Genomic DNA, 5,093 nt, shown 5'->3' with positions numbered 1-5,093 from the left:
TTCAAAGTCAAACCACCTCCGCGCGCACTCGCGCGCTCCCAGAGCTCCCCCAGCCCGGACACCCGCGTCGGCCGCGCCCTGTGACGTCAGACGGAAGACGGAAGGGGAGGCGTCCGCGGCCTGGCTGCACGCGGCCTCGGGCTCTGGGACCTGGAGGAACTCGGATACACTTTGACTCACTTGTCCCGCTTCTTCCGTGATTCTTTCAACTTTCAATTAAAGTTTGCACATCAGGCGTGTATCCTGACAGTAAAAAAAAAAAAAAAAAAAGATGGATGGAGCCCACAGGATGCAAAAAGCCCAGGCTCAGTGGGTCTTAACCACATTTCTTCACCTCTGCCCTGACCCTCTGGGTGGAGGCCTCAGCGTTGTTAGTAGGAATGATCTCTCCAATGGGTATTACACACACACACACACACACACACACACACACAGGCGTAGGAATGATCTCTCCAATGGGTATTACACACACACACACACACAGGCGTGTTACCGGTTTGGGGTCTCGAACAGTCGAATAAAGATTAGCCCTAGTCCAGGGTGCCAGTGTTTTGGCCCTTCTTGCGGCTGTCCCCGCTTGCTAGGCCCCCTTGCTAGGCCCCCTCACCTTTCCCGCCCTCGCCCTCGCCCTCGCGAGGCATTGTGGGCCAGCCCCCCACAGCCGCGGGGCGCGCTCGCCGCGCGATCCTCGCGCCCACCTACGGCTTCCCGCGAGTCGAGTCTGGAGCGTGGTGCTTTCTGAGACCGTTAGTTCTTCACAGCCTGCCCAGAAGTAACTGGAAAAGTAAGCAAGTCTCGTCCCGAGTGGGCTGGACATGGGCTCCCCTGGTCGTCGAGAGGGAGGCGTCGGGTTACGCAAGAGCTCCAGTTCGGGTACAGGGTTTCTAAGGGACCGCTTACTAAAAGAGAAGTTTGAGGAAATTGAGGGGCGGTTTGGAAGCTTAGGAAGTCTTCCCTTGCCTGCTGCTGCTGCTCCTAAGTCGCTTCAGTCGTGTCCGACTCTTAGCGACCCCATGGACTGCAGCCCACCAGGCTCCTCCTCTGTCCATGAGATTTTCCAGGCAAGAGTACTGGAGTGGGGTGCCATTGCTTTCTTCGCTTCCCTTGCCTAGGAGAGTATAATTTATTTAAGGGAGTAACTCATTCCTTACTTTTAGGGAAAAATTCTTAGCCTTGACTTTTCTTCCGAACTTGAAGGAATTCGCTAAATATTGCGAATCAGAGCCCTTTAAGTACGGAAGATCTAAGGAAGGCAATGTGCTGACCACTTTAGCAAATCCTACGCATTTCCAATGCTCACAGCCACGCCACGAGGAAAATAGGACTGAGACGGACTCACAGAGCGTAGTTTTCTTCAAGCTAAAGTTAAGACCTAGTACCTTTTTTTCTTACCGGAGCTACCTTCAGATAGTGAGGTAGCTGTTGGAGTGGGGGTGGGGGGAAAATTCGAGAAATATTTGTTCCCCATTTGGTAGGGCAGGGAAAGTCTGGTAGAACTAATCAAGATGCAGTTTATTTGCCACTCTACATTGCTTACCTTCTAGTATGATCCACATGTGGACATGCAGGGGGCATTACATAAATGTCCGCTGGGAGAATTCGGGCCTATGCTTATCAAGTAACCAGAGTCCTGGGTGAAGAAGAGATGGTGTTAACGTATTCAGGGATAGCACTTCAGGTAGTTTGGTCAAATTCAGTGGAATCGGATTGTGTTTAGAATTTTCGTTAGCAGAATGGAGTTAAGAAACCAGTCCACTCTGTAGCCATTCTGTTATTTATTATTATTACCTTTTTCGGAACATTGAGTTGCTATTGTTGTTATTGTTTTCATTCTCATTCTTAAAGTTTCTTAAATGCAGTTTACTCGATAGTCAGGCTTTCAAACTGGTATACTAAATTTTCCTGGGAGTGTGTTATTATTTTCCATTGCGACGCGGGGTTACTTGATCTTGAGAATACTGTTACAGCGGGATTTCCCTGGAAGTCCAGTCGTTGGGAATCCGGGATTCTACTGGGGTTAGGGAGTAGAAGGTGGCGGGGGTATGGGTTGGTTCCCCCGTCAGAGGGGGGTAAAAAAAAGCAGTATTTTTATGAAAAATCAAACTTGAGCTTTGGAGTCATACAAATTTGGGTTTGTATCACATCTTGGGAAATTAACCAACTGAGGCTTTAAGCAAGTTAGTTTCCTCACCTGCAAATGGAAATTAATAATATTTCACAGGGTTGTAGGAAAGATTAAATTAACATATACAAGCTAACCCAGAAAAGGTGCATAATCTTGATTTTTCTCCATTTAAAAATATTCTAACGTGTATACAGTTGAATAAAGCCTTATTGAACACTTAGCTCAGTAGAGTACTAATGGTGTGAGCCTCAAAAAAAAAAAAATTCCTACAATTGTAAAGTGCCAAAGAAAAGTGCTTTTACGTATTTTATTTTATTTTACTTGATCCTTATAGTAATCTTGTGAACAGTTTACCAAGGTCTCCCATTTAAAATTTACACGTTGAAGATTTGAATACTTAAGCAACATTAAATATTTAACCACTAGTTTTGTACAGAATAACATGGCAAATAAAAGAATCTATGCCTTCCTGGAGCCTGTGTTTTATTCCCTAAGTCGTGTCCCACTCTTGCAACCTCATGGGCTGTAGTCCATCAGGCTCCTCTGTTGATGGGATTTCCCAGGGAAGAATACTGGAGTGGGTTGCCATTTCCTTCTCCAGGGGATAGTCCCAACCCAGGATTGAACCAGCATCTGTGCTGGATCAGTGTTGACAGGCAGGTTCTTTACCACTGAGCCGCCAGGGAAGCACCATGGAGCCTTAGTCAATGATTATTACTGGGTTGTGTTGCATTTCTGACTTGTTATCTAGGTACAACTAAGGGTAGGAATGAGCTACCAAAATGCTGTCAATATTTATAATTGATCTAAGTAATCAAATACAGACACATTTTCATGCAGAATGGGGCTGTTTTCTAAAGATGTGGGAGAGGAATAATAAGAATATTTGTTATAGCAGAGCAGTTTACTTTCTTTTAGCCTAAAAACATAGAACTTTTAAAACTGGTGACGTTGTGTGTTCAAATGAATGAGAATAGGAAAGATAAATGAGTGCTGGTTGGACTAAGGAAAAACTCTGAATCAAAGTTCAGCTTTAGAGATGGTTGTGGTAAAGCTTTGCACACAATGGGAGCTCAAAATATTTGTTATCCACAAACTCTTGAGACATTATTCTCACTTGACTTCTGTGATCCCACACTGATTTCCTTCGTAGGCATCGGGCTTTTCTGTCTCCCTTACATTTTTATCCTTTGTAACTAGGGCAGGAAATGTTCCCATTCTTTTAAGGCCCCATAACTGACCTTTCACCCACTACGCTGTTCTGTTCTCCCACCTCTGCTTCTCTCCTTCTCTCTCTGCTATCTTATTCACGTTCACAGTTCAGTGACTATTTATATGCCAATAATTTGTAAATTTATTTTTCTGGCTCTAACCCATTCTCTGACCTCCTGATGGAAATACTAACTGCACACAGCACTGTGCTAAATCTCCAACTCAGCCTATCTTAAACCTAACTCATTTTCTTCAGCACACCAAAAAATCTGTCCTCTTCCTGCATTCCTTGCCTCTGTGAACTGAATATCCATCCTTCCATCTACACAAACCAGAAACCTAGGAATCTTCTACACCTCCTCCCCTTTAACTCTCCACGTTCAATATAACCACAAACTCTATCAATTTTCTCTCTAAAATATCTTGATTATGTTCATGTCTCCTTTTTTTAAGCCAAGCTGTCACCATTTCTCTTAGGTATTGCAGTAGCCTTTTATGTGGTCTCCCTGCATCTCCCTCCCTCCTCTCTATTCTGTCCTTCCATGCTGCAGACAGGGTCCTTTCTTGAGTGCATTTCATTTTATGTAACTCCCTATTTTGCTCTTAGGATAAAGACCAAATTTCTTAATAAGACAAAAAGTCTTGCATGTTCTGGCTCCTGTTTACATCTTTGCTGCTAAGTCGCTTCAGTCGTGTCCGACTGTGCAACCCGGTGGACTGCAGCCTACCAGGCTCCTCCGTCCATGGGATTTACATCTTCAGCTGTATCTTTTTCCTATCTCCCTTTTACTCTTTAGACTCCAGCCATTCTGGCGTTAATTTCTTGTGGGTGCCACAACAGAACTTGCGCATACCTCTCTGCTATACCCAGTTAACTACTATTTATCCTTCAAATCTTAGCATACATTGACCCCTCACCTGGCTTTGAACCTCTACTTCCAACAAACCCCCTCAAAACTAGATCAGATCCCCCTGCTAAAGATCTCATAGCACCAGATGTCTTTGTGTGATCGTTTATTTAGCATATGTCCCCCCAACTAGAATGAGATTCAGTCAAATGGGGACCATGTGGATTTTACTTGTTTTCCTGGAACCCCTAGCACCGTATATGGCTTATAGGAGGTGTTCAGTATATATTTGTTAAAAGAATGGATGATTAGATGACTGACCTCCTCTCTCCCCTTTTTTTTGTTTTGTACTCTAAAATAGGTGGAAAATATCTATGTATCGGAAGTAGAAAACAAAATACAAAAAAATACAGACTATAAAAAAAACTTATTCATAGACCTTTTTTATTTTATTATTTAAATATTTTAATTAAAGTATCATTGATTTATAGAATATAGCGAAGTAATTCAATTATACATATTTTTTCAGATTCTTTTCCATTATACACTATTACAAGATAACTGAATATAGTTCCCTGTTGTTTAACTATTTTATATTTAGTAGTGTGTATCTGTTAATCCCAATTTCCTAATTTATCCCTCCCCACCACTTTTCTGCTTTGGTAACCATTAGTTTGTTTTCTCGGAGAAGGCTATGGCACCCCACTCCAGTACTCTTGCCTGGCAAATCCTATGGACGGAGGAGCCTGGAACTCTGCAGTCCTTGGGGTCGCTAGGAGTTGGACATGACTGAGTGACTTCATTTTCACTTTTCACTTTCATGCATTGGAGAAGGAAACGGCAACCCACTCCAGTGTTCTTGCCTGGAGAATCCCAGGGATGGGGGAGCCTGGTGGGCTGCCGCCTAA

Source organism: Budorcas taxicolor, chromosome 19, assembly GCF_023091745.1.
Source record: "Budorcas taxicolor isolate Tak-1 chromosome 19, Takin1.1, whole genome shotgun sequence".
NCBI classification, from domain to species: domain Eukaryota; kingdom Metazoa; phylum Chordata; class Mammalia; order Artiodactyla; family Bovidae; genus Budorcas; species Budorcas taxicolor.
Note: the sequence above shows the minus strand (reverse complement) of the source record.